Source organism: Trichosurus vulpecula, chromosome 9 (assembly GCF_011100635.1).
Source record: "Trichosurus vulpecula isolate mTriVul1 chromosome 9, mTriVul1.pri, whole genome shotgun sequence".
In the NCBI taxonomy this organism is placed as follows: domain Eukaryota; kingdom Metazoa; phylum Chordata; class Mammalia; order Diprotodontia; family Phalangeridae; genus Trichosurus; species Trichosurus vulpecula.
Genome location: NC_050581.1, coordinates 12,098,568 through 12,119,805, shown reverse-complemented (window position 1 = coordinate 12,119,805; position 21,238 = coordinate 12,098,568). Strand labels below are relative to the sequence as shown.

Sequence of the window (21,238 nt, the reverse complement as noted above, 5' to 3'; positions counted from 1 at the left end):
TTCCTAGTATATTCCGCTCCTCTCTTTCCATTCTTCTTTTAAGATCATCAAAATAGAGCCGCTCCTAGCCTGTCTTTCTAATTAGATTTCCTCTATGATCCCTGATAATGATGAAGTTCTGAGAGGATACATGTATCATTTCTCCATATTAGAATGTAAACTGTTTATCCTTGTGTGATCCCTTATGAGCTGGTGTGTACCTTTTTTATCCTTCTCTTGACTCCTATGTTTGTATATAAAATTTTGTCTCTACCTCTGGTCTTTTCATCAGGGCACTAGAACTAAGGCAATCAGGAACAGTTTCCTATAGAAGGTAGGGTTTAGTTGGAACTTGATGGAAGGTTTAAGCTCTAAGTCCATGATGACAGGATCTTTATTACCTATTGCTTCAGGAACCTCGTAATGAAAACAGATTAGTCCACCAAAAACTAACTTTATCTCTCATCTGTCTAAGGCAGTAATCAAACCTACAGAAGGAATTTAGCTGTCCCAAGAGGGAAATAAACCATCTGCTTCCTGCCTGATATGTTTTGTCATTCCCTATGGCACTTCTTCTAGATTGAACAGCAGGGTCTATTCTTCTCTTGATACTAGGGAAAGGAAAAGAAAAGACGTCGGCAGATTTGTTACTTTCTTGAAATTACTTTGCATTATTTTGCGTATACTTTTTATTTTCTCCACCAACCTAGTGAGGTAGGTGCTATTATGCTCCCCATTTTCCAGATGAGGAAACTGAGGCAGACAGGTTAAGTGACTTGCCCAGGGTCACACAATAAATGTCTGAGGTCAGCTTTGAACTCGGGTCTTCCTGACTCCAGGTCCAGCTTCTTTCTGTCCACTGAGCCACCTAGCTGCCTAATATGTTAGCAATCTCATTATGAGATTCCTTTCAGTTCAAACCGTGCTTATTTGTTCTCATCCCCTCTCCTATGCTCTTCCCACCCCATAACAAAGTAGCTAGCTGTGTTATATTTAACTGGTTTGGTTTCAGGTTAGAGAGACACATTCTCTTTGATCTAAATCAGGGCTGTCCAAAATGCAGCCTGCAGGCGCATGCTGCCCACAGTGTGATTTATGCGGCCTGCCTACAAGCATAGAAATTTACATAAATGCTTTAGTGAACAAAGCCGAGCTACCATAGAGCTCTCCCTAAAATGGCAAATCAAAATACGTTGCTTATTGTTTCAATAAAAACCTAAGGTTGGACAGCCCTGGTCTAAATAGCTGTTCTTTTCAGAAAGAAAATTGTGAGAGTTAGAAGTTTGTTTTTTTTTTATTCTAAGAAAAAAATTGGTTTGTTGCAGATGTACTCCTTTTGGTATATTAATTGCGTCTTGTTTATCTTGATATCTCCCCGAGTTCCTAGTAGAGTATTGCATGTACCAAATACTTAATAAATGTTTGAATGTCAGATGAATAAAAGGGAGGGGAGTGGACTTATAGGCTCTCCGCAAAGGCAGAATTATAATGACCACAATCCAAAGAGATGATTGTTCGTTGGGTTTTTAGAGAATCCCCTTCTAAAGGGAGATTTGGAAGGGTAGTGGTAGAAGCTGTCACTTGTGAGCCCTTGAATAGGCCCTTACTGTTGGGATAGGAAGAGGAAGGTATAGACCTGGGAGGGGAGGAGAGGCTCAGGTGTTACCCTTTGCACAGGAAGATTCCCTCCTCTGGTAGAAATGGGTATTCAGCAGCAACAGCTGGGGAGAAGAGCAAATGATTGCATCTCTATAATGCCGTTTGTGGGCATCAGGAAGGAGGTAGATTGCTACTTTATGGTGGAAGTTGGTGGGTGTGAAGCCAGTGCGAGAGAAGTGTGCTTGAATATGGTAAGTTAGTGGCTACTGGGTGCTGGGCATTTCCCCATGAGGATAGTTAGTGTGAGCCTCTGGGATTAGTGCACAGTTTGGCAGTCATGATACTTTCCTTGGATCTCCTTTGCTTATACTCAAAGGTCTTTCACCTAGGATTCATGGATTAATTACTATTGCTACCTGCTATCCCCTTCCACCCCCAACATCATATAAACTTCAGTGGCTCCCTAAAGCCTCCAGGATCAAATACAAAATGCCTTGTTTGGCATTCAAAGGCCTCCATTACCTAACCCCCTGCCACCTTTACAGCCTTCTTACACCTTACTTCCCAACACATACTCTTGATCCAGTGACAGTGGCTTACTTGCTGTTCCATGAACAAGACACTCCATCTCTTAGTTCTGGGCATTTTGCTGGCTGGTATCCATCCCCAGAATACTCTTCCTCCTTACCTCTACCTTCTGGGTTGCTTAGTTTCCTTTATGCCCCAGCTAAAATCCCATCTTCTACAGGACCCTTGTAATTCTAGTACCTCCCCCCTGTTATTTCCTATTTAGCCTTGTATACAGCTTGTTTGTTCATGTTTATCTGCACCATTTGATCGTAAGCACCTTGAGGGAAGGGACTATCTTCTCCTTCTTCTTGTATCACCATTACATTAGCACAGTAGCTGGCATATAATAGGCTCTTAATGGATGTTTATTGATTGATTGATAACTGAAAAAAATAAAATTCCATCTTTTCCAGCTTGTTTGAATCATGATACACAGCTGAGCTTACCTGCCAGTTTAGTGAATGGACTTTTGGGTTTGAAGTGAGAAGACCTAGGTTCAAATCCTGGGTGCACCATTTACCACCTATTGCCCTTGATCAAGTCACTTAACCCTTCTGACCCTCAATTTCATCATCTATAAAATGAGAGGACAGGATGATATCGAAGAACACTTTCAGCTCTGAATCCATTTTGGTTCCTCTTCCCAGAGTTCCTTTGGGATGGTGGTGGTGGACATGTCTTTCCAAAATAATTAAGGAAGTTTCTTATTTATATTTATATTTTCCTCGAACTCCATGTGAACTGCAAAACTATAAAATCACCTATATTCATTTTTTAAAATTTTCTTTAATGTGGGAATTGCTCCCTCTCCCCCATTTAGTCTAATCCCTTACCCTAATGGATGTTAACTATTTAAATTATCCGGGACAGATGGGCATTAGTTTTTAAAGCCATCTATAATGAAGATTCTTCAGCTTTGCATTATAATAAGAAAGTTGCAGTTAAGCTTAAAGGAATGTTTTGACCACAAGGGTGATATGAGATCAGGTCTATTTTGTGGGGGGCGGGGAGGGAGGGAAGAGTGGTTAATGCCTCATTATAACCTTTCCAGTAATTGGAGGCAACTATTAAAGCATCCCTTTCTTTGCCTTTTCTACACCAAAGACCTTTTCTCATAGAGTTTGTGTCAGATCTTTTCATTATTTTGTTCCCTTCAGTACCCTCTCTAGCTTTTTTTTCCCATGTGGGAAACTAGATTGGGGAGTAAAGGAAAAAAAAAACCACAACCTTTTAAGAAGGGTGTAGTGGATGATGACTATGGTAGAAGGCTAATTTTTTTTGCTTTTTAAAATATAATACATTAATACAGAGGTGTTCCTGAGTGCTTCTCTATGATTTCAATTCTCTCTCCAGAGTTTCAAATATTTTATTGGCCCATATCACTTAAATCCCCTTGTTCTCACTTCACACCAAGACAGTGCTCAGTTCTCTTTTGATCTCCTTTTCCCCAAGGCAGCTGTGGCAATATTGTCACTTTTTGTCTTATATCGCCTAGAACCAACTCATTTTTTTATCATAATAAAGAGCAAGGTTTATCTCTGTTTGTAGAGTACAGCTGTTACAGATGGTATTGGTGGTATGGGGGAAGGGCCCTTGCAAGTGAGATTGACTTGAGAAAGAAGGAAGCTTTAATAGTACAAATATGTATTATGAAAATGGCAAACAGAGATCCCATGGGGGAATATATTTCACATAGGACTAAAGTTGAAAGTTAGTACAAAACACAGCAGTGGAAAGAGACGTGATTTAGAAGCATCCATAATTGCAGATATGTGCAAAATGATGCTATATGGAGACTCTTTTAATTGGACGAAACTTGAGAGGTAATTTAGTTCATCCTTCTGATTTCACATTTAAATCATCTCAGACTAATGAGGATCTTGTTTTTAAAAAATATTTAAAGTTTCCTTAACTTCCCGTAATAAACGATTCTCTCATTTCATGGTCCTCACTTATCATAAATCTAGAACTCTCGTACCATAATTCATGCCCATTCTCTTATCTCTTAGCTGGACAGGTAGAGGAAATTAGGAGTGCAGCCAAGCTGTTTGCACAACCCTTAAGAAGGATGAATTCAAAAGAGAAAATGAAGAGTATTTTACTTGATTTTCAGTGGAAAGACAGCATTGTGTGGTGGATAGCATGATGCAGTTGGGAGTCTGGGAGACCAGTATTCGAACCTGTCCTATGACATTTAACTCTGTGATTCTGGACAAGTTGGTTGTCTTCTTTGTGGCTCTCATGACTCTCTAGGACTTGTCTATTAGTTCTAGAACTTGATGGTTCAGGTTGGTGGAGGGAGTCCCTTTCAAATGTCCTCTGTACAGGGGAAGCTTGGACAGCTAGGTGACACAGGGGATAGAATACCAAGCCTGGAGTCAGGATGATCCATCTTCCTGAGTTCAAATCTGGTCCCACACACTTAATAGCTGTGTGACCCTGGGGAAGTCACTTAACCCTGTTTGTCTCAGTTTTCTCAACTATAAAATGAGAAGGAAATGGCAAACCTCTCCAGTATCTTTGCCAAGAAAGCCCCAAATGGGGTCCTAAAGAGTCAGTCATACACAACTGAAATGATTCAATAACAACTATATGCATGTGCATGTACGCGTGTGCGCACACACACACACACACACAGAGAGAGCGAGAGCGAGCTCGAGAGAATGAACAAACATCATTCGCAGCACTATTTCGTGGCGTGTATGTACAGTTTTTACATTCATCCTTCTAGCTTTCCCTACATTCCCTGGATCTAGAGAGCTTGCCCCATCAGCTGACAATATTCATTTTTTTTCCTAAGGAAATGACTTCTAAGTGGCAGTAGAAAGCCAAATCTCTTGTCTTCCACTGAAGTGCCCTTCATTCTCCACACCGTATCACCTCTTAGAAAAGCAACTGGATATGTAAAATGCAACATCTCCTTCCAGATATTTTCAGAAATAAGCATTAAAACACCTCCAACTATGAAATGAAAAGGATCTTTCAAAATGTCCAAGGATACTATGTTTATTTTGCATTGATCTGATTGGCCAGCTTTTTAGGTGAACTTTAGACTAGCTCCCTCTCCTTTTAAGTAACCTTAGTATCTTGGTAGGAAGGAATCTCTTTTGCTTTTCCAGCAGTATCCTTCTATATTCTGATGATATTTTTTGTTATGAAGTGTTCCACATCTTTGACATCCAGTTGAAAATGTAAGCTTTCTTAGAATACAAATTTTAGGATTTTCATTTTAAGGCTTCTTTGTTAACATATTTTTACCTCTTGTGCTCCCCTGTGTAAGAATTCCAATTACTTTGGGTCCCAAAATAACAATTCTTTAAGGTTGATGTTCATAATCAGAATTTCAGAGCTTGTATCTCCTATTACCACGCTGGAGAAAAAAATTGCTTTAGAAAGAGATTTTTTTAAAGTATGTTTTATACAAGAAGGGCAATATATCCTAAGCGAGTTATGGAATGAAAAAACCCACAGTATTCTCCAGCAAAGCAAGGCCACTTAATACACATTAAACCGGGGATATGTATGATTTAAGCTATTACTTAACGGGTGGCAAAAATACGTGTGTGTGTGTGTGTGTGTGTGTAAAAGTGTGTAAGTGTGTGTAAACTTGCTACCGTGAGATAGCTGGCAAGAAAGAAGCACCTTCAGAATTTAAGGGAGTAAGTTGGAGTTTAAGATTCCTAAATACTAAGGAGTAACAATGAGTATCTGTCTTCATTTTATCAAACTTATAAATAGATCTTGTCTCTCTCCTCCTGCAGACACTAACCTCTATTCCTTAGAATCTTTATCTTCCCTCAAGGCTCAGCTCAGGCTCCTTTGATTAACTTAGATTGGCCCCTCTAGTCTTTAAATTAAGAATCACATCCTATGTGTCTGCATGTCACAGTAGAATGTGACCTCCAGGGCACAAACCTGCATCTTGTTTATTTATGTCCCCAGGCTCTACCATATGTGGTATTTTGCTCCCTCCCCAAATAATTAATAAATGCTTAAATTGAATTGAATGTACTTATATGTTTTTTCTTCTCTTAAGTTCAATTCTCTTATTGGAAGGGGAGGGGTACTCTAGAGTCGGCTTTAAAGTCAAAAGAAGTACAGAGGTAATATTTTATTCTTCAGGACTCTAAGGGAGCAGGGGTTTGATTCTCTTGAGCCAGCAATGGGAATAGCTCCATAACATGAGCCAGAGGGACAAAACATTGTTATTTTGCCTTTTTTCTTCTTCTCTCCCTTTTGATATGGTGCCATTCTCCCTTTAAATGGATGATTCTCAGTTCAGCCCTCTCTAGGCCATGCTACTGCTCTCCACCCCTCTCTCCACTTCTTTCTGCTTTAACCTACGGATGGGAGTCAGTATTAAGACCTATGCTTAGTTTGAAGTTGTCTTTTCTGAAGTGTCCAAACCCCAATCTTCCATCCCACTGCTGTGGGTGTTCCTCGAATGTCTGCCTGTACTGAGTCTTGTCCATGTTTACCCGGTAAGTTCACTACAGGGACTCTGATCAGTATGGTGAGGGCCTTTTTGACCTTCTTTTGAGATCTGGAAGATTCCAGTAAAGCAAATAGGCTTTGTTCCCTTCTCATCCTGTTTTAAAAATCGTGCGTATCTTTGGTGACATTTTCTCTGGTTTTTCCTTACACACTTCTTCATGTTGTATAGGTTGCCACCCATTTGCCCTTACCATGTATCTTTCCACTGCCTTCTGAGTGATACTCATTTTCTAATACTTCAGAGATTATATAGTTTTCGATGACTCAAGGCCATATAATACTAATAGAATATTGGTATTAAAATGATGATCTTTTGTTTCTAGAAGAAGCTCAAGACCATTAAAGAAACTTTGCAGTTTTTCAAAGGTAATGCAGCTTGCTCTCTTCATCCTCTAATTCTGAGTCCAACTCATATTCCGTAGTTCATTTGCATTGTCTATTCAAGAGGCATATGCATGCTTATGTACTCAGAGGTAGATGAACCCTATTGGCTGTTCGTATGGCTGAATGTCATAATCTAGTGGGTGTAATTCACTACCTTGATTTTTCCTATTTTCATGGTTAGGCCAAACTCTGGAGTGATTATAAATCTTGCTATAAGGCTCTGCAATGTTCCAGGGCTTAATATAACTAGTGCAATGTTGGTTACAAAGACATATGGAGGATCTCACCATCTATAGGAAATGCCTCTTGAACTCTGAACCTGGTTTCCTCCGTGATAGTGGTAAATGCTTTTAGTGAGCATATGCATCTGTTTTGTTTATTTTTTAAAGCTTTTCAAAAATTTAACAGAAATCTATTTTCTCTCCCTCTCAGCCTTTGTTCTCATCTTTGTTCTCAAAAAGTGCCATTTCTACCTCTTCTGTAAGTACAACCAGAGAGTCACAGGGTAGGGGCTGCTAACTGTCCTTTATGGTAAAAAGCATTTGTTTAAAAAACAACAACTTTGAAGGACTTTTTTCATTTATTTATTATTTATTTCATTTATTTGTTGTTCTTTTGTTTTCATCTTTAAATACCTTCAAGATAATTTTGGTTAATGGCATCTCCCATCAAGCTATGGGTTTTTTTTAAAGCCTGGTTTTGTCTTTTATTACTTCTTTTTGTTTTAAGAGGTGACACTGTATATAATCTTCAAACATTCTTCTTTATAATGAAATTTTACAATCTACTTCATACTATAAACCTGTGTAGGCTTTAGCTGCCATGAGAAACTTTTTGTAAAGTTCTTTTGATCGCAGGATTGCACTTGATTTTCATCCATTAAACTTCATCTAAAATTATTGCAATCAGCATCTGCCCTTTCTCTCACCCATATCCTACTTTTTTTGACATCATTAACTTTAAATGGTCAGGTTGGAGTTGATTATGTTGGTCATATCTTTTAAAAATCTTCCAGCTTTATACTAATTTTGAGCAACTTTTAGTTATATTCTAATATGTCAGTGCGTTGATAGATTTGGGAGCCACATGAGTAAAATGGATTGATGTGGAGGGTGTTGGGCAGGAGGGATGTTATGTTAGAAGGCATTTTGCTTTTTAGGTATGATGTGAGAAGGGCCTGAACCTAGGTAATGGAAATAAGAGTCAAAGAGAAAAGGACAAGAGTGAAAGAGAAAATTTTTAAGGAAAAATCAATAGGACTCAAAAGTGAGAAGGTACAAAAGAAGAATGAATCAAGATGGCTTCCAGGCTTTAAGTCTAGGTGACAATTTCATTTCTACAAAGAGATATAGGACAGCGAATACTGAGGAAAAAAAATCCTTGATTTGATGATTGAATGGGTCAATTATATGTTAATTTAACCTTCTGTTCTTTAAGTTCAGACTAGAATTTCACTGGGATGGGATTGGCTTTTGTTGTCGTTTGTCCTTTGTTTTCGAAGAGGACCATGACATCAGTAAGGTGATGCTATGACTTGAAAGTGATTTGAATTTAAGTGAGAGAGGGCTGTGCAAAGGCACCAGCCTCACTTTTTCCCCTGGAGTCCAATGGCAAGATATAGATCAGGATGACTAGAGATGGCCCTGGATGCCAATGGGAGTGGCGGGAAAGGCCCAAATCTCAAAATATAGCATACAATCCAATAAATTCTTCCTTTCATGATGAAGAGTTCAGTATACTTCAGATATTCACTGAGGTTTTTTAAATCTGAAGATATTTTTTACTTTTACATGCTTTTTTTTTTGGAAACGAAACCGCCGAAAAAGTGATTTTATTTATTTTTACTCAAAATGAGAATTTGACCTTGGGAATGCACACCAGAGGTGTCAAACGTGTGGCTGGTCAGCTACATGCAGCTCACAACAGTCTCTAGTGCAGCCCAGAACAGAACAAGATGTAATTTCCTATACAATTTTTAATGCATTGATGTATTTATATGAAAATATACGTACTGATACAATGTGTGGTTTTCTAAGTCAGTATGTGGCCTGCAGGGATCCTTACATACGTTTTAGTGGTCTGTTTCTAATGGAGTCTGACACCGCTATGGTAGACGATCATTTTTCTTGTGAAACAAAAGTGTTGTTTGTTTTCTTCCTTGAACTCTCAGGCAGCCAACTGTCCTTGAAAAAAAAAAAACGATTCCTTTGGAATGGCTTATATCTATGAATTTTTCTCAGTCATATTTGTGTTTCAAAGTAAGACTAAAATTTGTCTTTTGCCATTTTCCTCCACCTATTACAAGCAGCTTTCCCCAAGGTTGGAGTTACTTAGTTCTTTGTGCCAATATTTGTGGTTGTTATAGAAAGATAACGTTAGCAAGTTTGTTTTGTGAGTAAGCAGGTCTTTACTTGAAGAGATAAGAAACAGAATAACATAGGCTCCATTAAAAACAGAAACCAAACACATACTATTATGGAATCAAATTGAATGCAAAAGTTTAAGGCAATTAACTGTCTAGTCTCCAATACATTTTTAAGCTAAGATCCATTTGCATATATTCATTGAATGAATTATTGAAAAGGTACCAGTTGTCTAACAGTGACTCACTGCTTAGAGCAGATAGGGAAACTCTGGCCCTTGGCTTGAATTTAATTGATTCCTGATTTAATGCTGTTCTGGTTCCTGCCATTACAAATGAAAGGGGTAGTCCTGTGGTCTGAGAAGAGCCTATGAAGCTTTCAAAATAAAGACTCATTAAGGCAGAGCCAAGATGATGGAATAGCAGGAAAAAGTACAGGGAGTTCCTCACCCCACCCGACCCAATACACTCAACTCCTCCAAAATTATCTAGAAAATGTACCAGACTGAATCCTAATTGGGAAATCCAAGAGGAAAAAAAAATCACAGGGAGTCATTTTTCCAGCTTAGGTCTGCAGACACTAGGGATGGAGTCTGGCCAGAAGTGTATTAGATTGAGTGTCCCAGTACAAGGAGAGGCTGTGTGCCAGGGCAAGAAGTCCTAGATTCAGCACAGAGGGGCTTAACATTGTGTAGAATACAGTAATAGGCATCAACTCTATTAGATTGTGAGCTCCTTGAGGAAAAGACTGTCTTTTGACTGGCCAACTGGCATCGTCTTTGCTCTCTCCCCAGTTACAGGTCACAGATTCAGGGTAGACCACATTCAGGGGACCTATACTTATGGGTGGTATCCCAGAATGAGGAGCAGTTAGAGTTCCAGGCTTTGTACCTGTAACAAAGTTACTTGCAGCTGCTGTGGGGATGCAAGACCAATAATACCAGCACAAAGGAGGGCTGCTAGCACAGGTTCTTTGATCTGCTTTTCTAAAGGAAAGCAACTTTAAAAAGGGGTCAACAATCTTACTTTAATCAAACATATATATGTGTGTTTGTATATATATAGATAGATATGTACACACATGTATGTGTATATATATCTATATATATACACATATATATATATCATTCACTTAGTTCAGGGGAAGAGTCAGCACCCTGAACTTCAGAAAAAATGCAAACAGAAATTACAAGCATAAATTATATAAACAAGAGAAATAAATACCAACAGAAAGGGCTTCTAACTGTATGACCATAGCAATACATACATAGTTAACAGAGAGAGAGAAGCAGCAACACCTGGGTTTTTCAAAGCAGGGGAGTGAGCTCCTTAACTCAATCTCATCTGGCTACATTACATGAACGTTCTTCCCACAAGTGAACCCCAAAGCAAAATGCTTACCTCAGAGTATATATACCCTTTTTCAGGATCAGAGGGGATCACAATGCTTGTGACCCAGGCTCATGTGACTCAGACTCATGTGATTGTGTTGGTAAGCAAAATGGGCTCCTTAGCACTTAGTTCAACAAGTGCCCTTGAATAGTTTGGCTTTTGTTCCCTTTGAGTAATTCATTGAGCCTTACTGGGTGCTAAGCCCCAGGTCCAAACCCCTATTAGGTGTAAAACCTTAGTGGGTGTGGATTGGCAACTAAGGTGGGGCCCAAGGTGAGGCTAACTCCAAGGACGGCCTAGTTTACATGTCTGGGAGAGCAGAGGCTTTTAAACTACGTGGGTTTAAGTCTGCCTCTTTGTGATGATTCTAGGTCACATGGGTGAGTCGCATGTGTGACTCACCCCTGACTGACGCTGAAAAAGATATAAAAACCAGGGGTTGGCTGTCTGTTCTTTGGAGCTCATTCCCGAAGCAGTGGTGGTGTGCGTGACTCTGGGCCAGCCCTTGTTCTGAGCTCCCGGGCTGAACCTAGATATTGGTAACTATGAATATGTATTGGGTCTATCTGTTGATGTTTGTACTTTGTAATTTGCTCTGAAGTTCAGGGTGCTGGCTTTTTTTCCCCTGAACTAAGTGAATGATATTTGTGTGCTAAATTAAAGTAAGCTTGTCAACCTCTTCACCTTGCTTTCCTTAGTTAAGCAAATCAAAAGAACCTGTGCTGTTGGCAGCTTTCTGGGTACTGGCTGTGGGTGGATCCTACACCCCCGCAGAAGCTGCTAGCCGGATTGTTGAAACATTGATTTAGGCTTCCATGTGATTTAAGCAGGTCACAGGGACCTATTAACGGATGGGAAAGGTCTTCCCATTTTCATTAACATGACAGTACCTAGCAATGAATAAGGGCAGAAATAATTAGCAACTATGTGGCTCAGGCCCTAGAAGCAGAATAAAGTATCACTTCCAGCTCCCAGGATAGTGTGAAGTCTGCAGAGGAATAATCATGGCAGGAATGCCAGACTGAAGGGAAGCTACAGTTTTGTCACTCTAAAATCAGCAGCACTTTCTAGCTAGCTGACACTGGCTGAATCCAGCAGCAGTCTACTGTCACTCTAGGAAAAGTAAGCCCCACAAGTGTGTTGCTTACACCCGAACCTGTGTCAGGAGCTTGCAGAGTCCAGGCCAGAGGAGCAACAGTCATATTTTGTTCTGGATCAGACAAACTCTGGGAGAACTGAAAGCTTTCATGTCTGTTGTCTGAGCTGTCCTTGAGATCCTGGAATAACAAAACACTCACTACCCCAAGAAAGCAGCAGGAGCAACCCAAACATCCTCTCCCATCCCTTTCCAAAAGAGCTCAGCCCTAACATAAAGTCCAAAGTCAGCAAGCAAGCAAGAATTAGAGACCAACAACAGCAAAAAAAATCCCATCTAAAGAGCTATTGTGATGACAGGAACATTCAAGGAAAAACCCAGAAGAGATAACTTCTATAAACAATTATAAACAAAGCCTCAAAGAAGAGCACAGCTTGGGCCCAAATTCAACTAAAATTCCTGGAAGAGATGAAGGAAAAGTTAAAAAAAAAGAGGGTTTTGTTTGTTTTTTTTGTTTTGGAGGGGGGAAGGCAGGGCAATTGGGGTTAAGTGACTTGCCCAAGGTCACACAGCTAGTCAGTGTGTCAAGTGTCTGAGGCTGGATTGAACTCAGGTCCTCCTGACTCCAGGGCTGGTGCTCTACTTAGTGCATTACTTAGCTGCCCCTTCAAAGAAGAGTTCTAAAGTGATTTTATAACTGGAATTAGAATGCTACAAGAAAATATAGAGTAAGGAGCAAGAGTTACGGAAGAAAGAAGTAAAAAGGTAATTAACAAATTGGCACAAAAGATACAAATCCTGGCCTAAGCAACAAAGTCCCTGAGAATTAGTGCTAATTTTCTAAAATTAGGTAAATCAACTAGTTTTTTTTTAAACATGCTAAATAGAAGCTCATGACTCTATGAGACAATAAGAAATATGAAAACTAAATCAGAAGACTGAAAACATTAAAGCGGAAGGTATCTAACAGCAAAAACAACTGACCTGGAAAACAGATCAAGAAGAAATAATTTAAGATTTATCAGACTACCTGAAAGCCATAACCACAAAGAAAATCTAGACATTTCAAGAAGTCTTAAAACTGCATTAAAAATTGGAGAATGAATATGACCATAGTCATGCACGTGAATAGGATATGACAACAATTTTCACTGATTAGTAGCTCATAACCTACTTAGTCTCTCCTTGCCTCTCCCATCCAGACCCATGGAGTAGCTGATAGGTAAGCAACTACCAGTAGAGTTGTCCTTCCTCCTGGTTTTCTTCTCCCTTGGCCTCACCTCCCAACAAACCACTGGCAGTCCAGAGACCTTTAGGAATCAGGGCTGGAAGAATCTGTTGGACCTTGCCTTCCCTTGGCCTCTCCTCCCCAACAACTTCAGGCTCCACGGGGCTAATTAATAGAGAGGATGGAGGGGGGAATGCCTACTTTTTTTCTCTCTTTGCTTCTATTGATTCCTCCCTCTCTAGACCGTTCTTGATTTCCCTCTGCTCATCCTACTCTGGACTCATATTTGGTCTGGTTGTAGGAAGAATACAACAGGACTATATTTGTACCTTAGTCCTTGACATGATATCTCTTAATACAAACTAACCATACATTTAAGGATTGGCATTCATAGTGCTGGATTTGGAGGGAGGAAGACCTTTCTGCTGGTGGGATCCTTTCCCCACTTGTTCCTCTGTTGATTTGCTCCCAGTGTCTTATTCTTACTCTCTTATATGAAGGGTTGGCCCAGCTCTCATATGGACCTAGACTCATTCTGGGAAAGGGTGAGGTTTCTCTTAGTCTTGGAACTATTGTCCCTCCCCTGAATTTCTGGGGAAATACCTAAAGCAAAGCTTAGATATGACTTGGGTCTAGTTTTCCCCCAAAACAGGGTCCCTGTTACTCAGCATATAACTTGGTTTAGGACAGCTATTTATTTTTATGAGCCCAGCCTAAGATTTTAAAGACTTAACAACACATGTTGACATGTATAGAAAAAATAAAATATTTAAAGAACTCTGGGTTCAAATACCAACTCTGCTAAGCTTTCGCTACCTATGTGCCCTTGAGCAACTGGCTTAATGTCTCTCGACTTCAGTTCCTCACTTATAATTTGAAGGGCTTGGACTTTTTGGTCTATAAGGTCCCATTCAACTCATGTCTGAGAATTCAGACCTCATACTGTTTCTTGAATTCCTCGCCTCTCTGCCAAGAGGTAGGAGAGGAAATTTCTTTATCCAACTTTTAAAGTCAGTATTGTTTGCTGCTTTTTATCAGAGTTCTCAGGTCTTGCAAAGTTGTTTTTCTTCATACTTTTGTAGTTGTCATATAAATTGCCCTCCTGGTTTTGTTTGCTTCATTCTGCATCATTTCATACACGTCTATTTGTTCAGCCGTTCCCGAAATGATAGCATCCATTTTTTTCCATCTATTTCTTTGCCATTACAAAAATGTCTTTTATAAGGAATGCTGTACATACATATCCTCTCCCTCTCTCCTTGATCTCCTATGTGCCTGATGGTATCAGTAGTGGTGCTCTTCTCAGAGAAACATGCTCTTAAGCTAATTAGTTCCAACAGGGCAGCTGACACTCAATATAGTGACTTTTTAACTCTCAAACTTACAAGATAGCAGCTGAGACTGGGAAAGTCCATTGCCTTCTGGCCTGTGCTCAGGGAAGAAAATTTCAGGAAAGAAAAAAAGCAACAGAGAGTCAGGCTCACCTATAGAAACCCATGTTTCAACTGTCATGTTCTTGTCATGGCCATTGCTCAGGGGAGAGGAGAGAAATCCCTTTTCTCTTTTTGTTGGAAGTCCAGGGTAGAAAGCTCTGGAAAAAATCCCAAGAAAGAGAGGCCCAAATGAAAGTGAGTGGCACTGTTTTCCCAACTCAATCAAACGTGGTCCAAACATGACTTTCCTAATGTGGGATTATCTGCATCTTACTTCTGGACACTCTACCTCTCAGTATAAATTGAGATTGCCATAGAGAGACATTTTTCTGATTCATAAGAGTGTGTCTTCTTGACTCAGCGACCAGTCATTTTTGATGTAGCCCCTGTCCCTGGGAGCCAACCAGGGTATCCCGTCAAGATGTCTGTGGCTCAGAAGAGAGCTAAATTGAATGTCTAGGTACAGTAGAGGGGTTTCCCATGATCATCAACTTACAGTTCATTTTAGTTAACCTTAGGAAGTACAGAGTCAGGCTGAAGTGGGTTACTGGCACAACGATTGAGGTCATGGGACCTTTAGCACATGAGGGCCAGAGAAAAAATTGGCTGCTGCAACACTGTCACAGTAATCACCATTCCTCTGAAAGTAACTGATAGGACATGCTTTGAGACCTTAAAAGCATCTTCCCTAGGAATGTTTGATAAGTGCTTTTTCTGAAGGTTTGTCACTCTCTGTCATGTCTGGAATGCAGTCCGCTCTCACCTCTGACTAATGGAAAATTCAGCTTCCTTCAAAGAAACCAACAAACCGTCTCCAGCTCTCCCTTCCCTAGGGGCTCTTCCAGATTCCCCCAAATGCTAGGTGCTGTTATCATCCCCATTTTGCAGATGAGGAAATGGAATCTGAGCAAACATAAATGACTTATTCAGATGTCCAGAGCTGGTGAGGCAGGATTTAAATCCAGGACTTTCTCCCTCTAAGTACAACATTCTTTCTTTGTTTAAAAAAATATTTATTTCATATTTTTAGCTTTCAGCACTGATTTTCACAAGAGTTTGAATTACAGATGTTCTCCCCATTTCTACGCTCCCGCTCACTCCAAGATGGTGTATATTCTGGTCACGCCATTCCCCAGTCAGCCCTCCCTTCTGTCACCCAACTCGCCCCATCCCCTTTTCCCTTACTTTCTTGTAGGGCAAGATAGATGTTTATGCCCCATTGCCTGTATATCTTATTTCCTAGTTGCATGCAAAAACTTTTTTTAACATCTACTTTTAAAACTTTGAGTTCCAAATTCTCTCACCTCTTCCCTCCGCACCCACTATCCCTAAGAAGGCAAGCAATTCAACATAGGCCACATGTGTGTCATTATGTACAACCCTTCCATAATACTCATGTTGTGAAAGACTAACTGTATTTTGCTCCTTCCTATCCTATCCCCCTTTATTCAGTTTTCTCCCTTGACCCTCTCCCTTTTCAAAAGTGTTTGCTTTTGAATACCTCCTGCCCCTATCTGCCCTCCCTTCTATCATCCTCCCTTTTTTATCTCATTCCTCCTTCTTTCCTGTGGGGTGAGATACCTAATTGAATGTGCATGCTATTCCCTCCTCAGGTCAAATCTGATGAGAGCAAGATTCACTCATTCCCCCTCACCTGCTCCCTCTTCCCTTCCTACAGAACTGCTTTTTCTTGCCACTTTTATGCAAGATAATTTACCCCATTCTATCTCTCCCTATCTCCCTCTCTCAATATATTCCTCTCTCATCCCTTAATTTAATTTTTTAAGATATCATCCCTTCATATTCAACTCACCCTGTGCCCACTGTCTATATATGTATGTATGTGTGTGTGTGTGTGTTTTCCCTTCAGCTACCCTAATACTGACGTCTTATGAATTATACACATCATCTTTCCATGTAGGAATGTAAACAAAACAGTTCAACTTTAGTTGAACTTACGATTTCTCTTTCTTGTTTGCCTTTTCATGCTTCTCTTGATTCTTGTGTTTGAAAGTCAAATTTTCTATTCAGCTCTGGTCTTTTCACTGAGAAAGCTTGAAAGTCCTGTATTTTATTGAAAATCCATATTTTGCCTTGGAGCATGATGATGTTTCGCTAGGTAGGTGATTCTTGGTTTTAATCCTAGCTCCTTTGACTTCTGCAATATCATATTCCAAGCCCTTCGATCCCTTAATGTATAAGCTGCTAGATCTTGTGTTATCCTGATTGTGTTTCCACAATACTCAAATTGTTTCTTTCTGGCTGCTTGCAGTATTTTCTCTTTGATCTGGGAGCTCTGGAATTTGGCGACAATATTCCTAGGAGTTTTCTTTTTGGGATCTATTTGAGGAGGCGATTGGTGAATTCTTTCAATTTCTATTTTACGCTCTGGCTCTAGAATATCAGGGCAGTTGTCCTTGATAATTTCTTGAAAGATGATATCTAGGCTCTTTTTTTGATCATGGCTTTCAGGTAATCCAATAATTTTTAAATTATCTCTCCTGGATCTATTTTCCAGGCCAGTGGTTTTTCCAGTGAGGTATTTCACGTTGTCTTCCATTTTTTCGTTCCTTTGGTTCTGTTTTATAATATCTTGATTTCTCATCAAGTCACTAGCTTCCTCTTGCTCCAGTCTAATTTTTAAGGTAGTATTTTCTTCAGTGGTCTTTTGGACCTCCTCTTCCATTTGGCTAATTCTTCCTTTCAAGGCATTCTTCTCCTCATTGGCTTTTTGGAGCTCTTTTGCCATTTGAGTTAGCCTATTTTTTAAGGTGTTATTTTCTTTAGTATTTTTTTGGGTCTCCTTTTGCAAGTCATTGACTTGTTTTTCACAGTTTTCTCGCATCCTTCTCATTTCTCTTCCCAATTTTTCCTCTACTTCTCCAACTTCCTTTTCCAAATCCTTTTTGAGCTCTTCCATGGCCTGAGACCAATTCATGTTTTTCTTGGAGGCTTTTGATGTAGACTCTTTGACTTTGTTGAGTTCTTCTGCCTGTATATTTTGATCTTCTTTGTCACCAAAAAAGATTCTATATTCTGAGTCTGAATCTGGGTGCATTTTTGCTGCCTGGCCATGTTCCCAGCCAACTACTTGACCCTTGACTTTTTCATTGGGGTATGACTACTTGTAGAGTAGAGAGTACTTTGTCCCAAGCTTGAGGGGATGTGCTGTTGTTTTCAGAGCTATTTCTACACAGCAAGCTCTGCCACGCCAGTGCTCCTCCTCCCCCAAGAACTGCCAACCTGGACCTCGACTCAGATCTAAGCAGGCTCTGCCCTCCTGCTCTGATCCACCACTTAATTTCTCCCACCAGGTGGGCCTGTGGCCAGAAGCAATAGCAGCTGTAGTTCTGTCCTCAGAGCTGCACCACCTCCACTGCCCTTGGGGCAGTGGCCAAACCGCAAACTTCTTTCACTCTGTCTCCACAGTTTTTCCCACTAACCTTCTCTGTTGTCTTTGGTGTTTGTGGGTTGAGAAGTCTGGTAACTGCCATAGCTCACTGATTCAGGGAGCTAGGGCCTGTTCCTCCTGGCTCCTGCTCTGGTTGGTCCGGGCACAGCTCATGCTGGGCTCTGCTCTGTTCTGCTCCCAGCTCCGTGTGATAGACCTTACCCAGTGACCATCCAGGCTGTCCTAGGCTGGAGCCCTGCTTCCCTCTGCTATTCTGTGGGTTCTGCGGTTCTCGGATTTGTTCAGAGCCATTTTTGTAGGTGTTTGGAGGGTTTGGAGGGTTTGGAGGGGGAGAGCTTTTAGGCAAGTCCCTGCTTTCCAGCTGCCATCTTGGCCCCGCCCAACAACATTCTTTCTACTCAGATACCCTGCTTTCCTGTAAGCTAATGATCACAATGGTCTTCATTTCTTATACATTCCTGCTATTGCATACCATTGTGATTTTAGGGTGAGGTTAGTTTGATAGAATTCCAGCAGCAAATGGGAGACATTGCTAAGGTCTACTGGCTCCTCATGGTCATATGTGCCACAACACTATGACTTTTGTCTTAAACATAACTTGTGTCTGAATGCAATTGTTGTAAAGAGTCTGAATAGGTTTGCAAGTGAGCAGGGATCGCTGGGAAACAGAGACACATTTAGATCCCAGAGCATCAATTATGTGGGTGCTGAATGCTTCATATCCATACCAAAGTATGTCACTTTGTTTTGCTTAGATTTCTCTTCTAACCAATAAATAGTTATCAAGTGCCTGCTTTATACAACACTGTGCTAATGGGAATACAAAGGCAAAATAAAAATCAATCCCTAACCTCAGAGACCTTGCCTACTTTTTCAGAGGTTTCTGTGGTGGCAGGGGTGTTATTGGGAAATGACAGTAATGTAAAAATAAACATCACGAATAAATCTTAAAAAAGAAGTAATGTAAAGCACCCAGTTGGTGGTTTTCTCAATGTTGTGATTTATTTCTGCCTTTACAACACAAGATGAAATCAATTGGTCAACAAACACTTCTTAAGCTTCTACTATATGTCCAGATTTGTGCTAAACCTGGGCATGGAAAGAAAGGCAAAAAGACATTCTCTGCTCTCAAGAAGCTCACAATCTAAGGGGGAAAATGACTTGTAAACAGCTATATATCAACAGGATATATGTAAGATAAATTTGAGATAATCTCATAGAGAAGGTGCTAAGATTAAGGATGATGAGGAAACGATTCTTTTAGAAGTGGGAAATTGAGTACAGGTAGAATATATAGTTTGACTTTCCAGATTGAACGCGTGAAGAGATTATAATGTTTTTCCTTGTGCATATGATCTTGAATTAGGCTATAAGCACCTATATTGTATAACTCCCTTTGTTAGAAAATATTTGACAGATATGATGAATGAAAGTCTTTTATTTTATTCATAAACTTCCATTTGATTCATTTATGTAAGCGTCTTCGAGTTCCTATATGTTTAGGGGCTCTGTTCCATGTGGTCGATGATGTGAAAGAAGACTGAGCTAAGACTTTTGTTCTTATAATACATATAGTCTAATAGAGGACATAAGACATACAGATAGCTATGATACAAGGGAGAATGTGAAAGTTCAACAAGAGAAGTACAAAGTATTGGAGGAAATGTAAGGAAATAGAAGTTACTGGAGAAGTGGAATTGATATATCTTTAAAAAGAATCAGAAATTGAGGGGATGCCCATCCACTGGGGAATCGCTGAACAAGTTGTCCTATATTATTATGATGGAATACTATGTACTATAAGACACTGTGAGCAATATGCTTTCAAAAAAACTGTAAAGACTTACATGAACTGATGCAAAGTGAAGTAGGTGTGAGCAGAACTAGGAAAATATCATATACAGTAATAGCAAAATTGTATGATGGTCAGTTGTGAATGACTTAGCTATTCTCAGCAATGCAAAGATCCAAGACAATTCTGAATAATGACCTATGATGGAAAATGCTATCTACCTTCAGAGAAAGAACCAATGGAATCTGAATGCAGATCAAAGCATACTGGGTTTTTTTTTATCTTTCTTGGATATTTTTGTCTGTATTTTCTTTCACAACGTATGTTTTGCATGACTATGCATGTATGACCTTTATCAAATTGCTTGTCTTCTCAATTGGGGGGAAGCGAATGTAGGAGAGAATTTGGAACTGAAAATTGTAAAAGAAAAAAGGTTAAAATTGTTTTTACATGTAATTCGAAAAAGATAAAATATTAAAACAGATAAACAAAAAGAAACACATTTTGAGGCCATGTGGTGGGGAGAATGGAGATAGGAGTTAAGGAAAATGATTTTTGGTTTTGTATATGTTGATTTTGAGGTAGACAATATTAATGCATTTCTCTTGCAGACATATAGAAAGTGTGGGTCTGGAGAATGAGGAAATGTTTATAGCCAGAGCTAAGGATTTGGGTGTCTCGTGTACAGAGGTTATATTTGGAACTATGGAACTGGATGAAATTACTAAGTAAAAGAATGGTAGATAGGAAAAAAGGAGGAGCAATAACAGAACACTGGGAAATATCAACATGTAGGAATTAGGAAGAGGAAACAAAACAAGGAAAGAGATAGTAGGAGTGGTGAGAAATAGAGGAGGAAAGCCATAAGGATGCAATATCACAGACACAGAGGGAAGGATTTCAAGGAAACGATTAGCAGTATCGAATAAAGCAAAGAGGTTGCAGAAGGCTTATAGCATTCTGTATTTAGGGGGTCGTTAATAGCCTTTAAGAGAGTTGTTTCATTAGATGCAGAGGAGAGATGTGGATTGCAAAGGGCTGAAAACTGAGCGGTAAGGAAGTACACTCAAAAAGATGGACAGTGAAGTAAAAAGGGGGAGAAAAGAGAGGGAGAGAAAGGGTAGTGTAAGGAGTTGGCAAGCCTAAAGTTTTATTTTGTTTTGTTTTGTTTAATGATAGGAAAGACATCAGCATGTTTGTAGACAGAAAAGAAGCAGTGTAGGAGACATTCAAGGTGTAAGAGGCAGCTACGTAGTGCAGTGGATAGAGTTCTGGACCTGGAGTCAAGAAGACCCGAGTTCAAATTTAGCTTCACACTAGCTGTGTGACTCTGGGAAAGTCACTAAACCTTTGTCTGCCTTGGTTTCCTCACCTGTGAAATGTAGATAATAATAGTACTTATCTCACAGGGTTCTTGTGAGGAACAAATGGGATAATACTTGTAAATGCTTTGTAAGCCTTAAAGTACTATATAAATGCTGGCATCATTATTGTTAT

General features: G+C 39.8%; 1 protein-coding gene across 1 annotated transcript in view; it reads left to right on the top strand.

The window, feature by feature from the left end:
* The window catches only part of GNA14 (G protein subunit alpha 14), a 320,595-nt gene that overhangs the window by 145,780 nt on the left and 153,577 nt on the right, over positions 1-21,238 (top strand). The window lies entirely within an intron of this gene.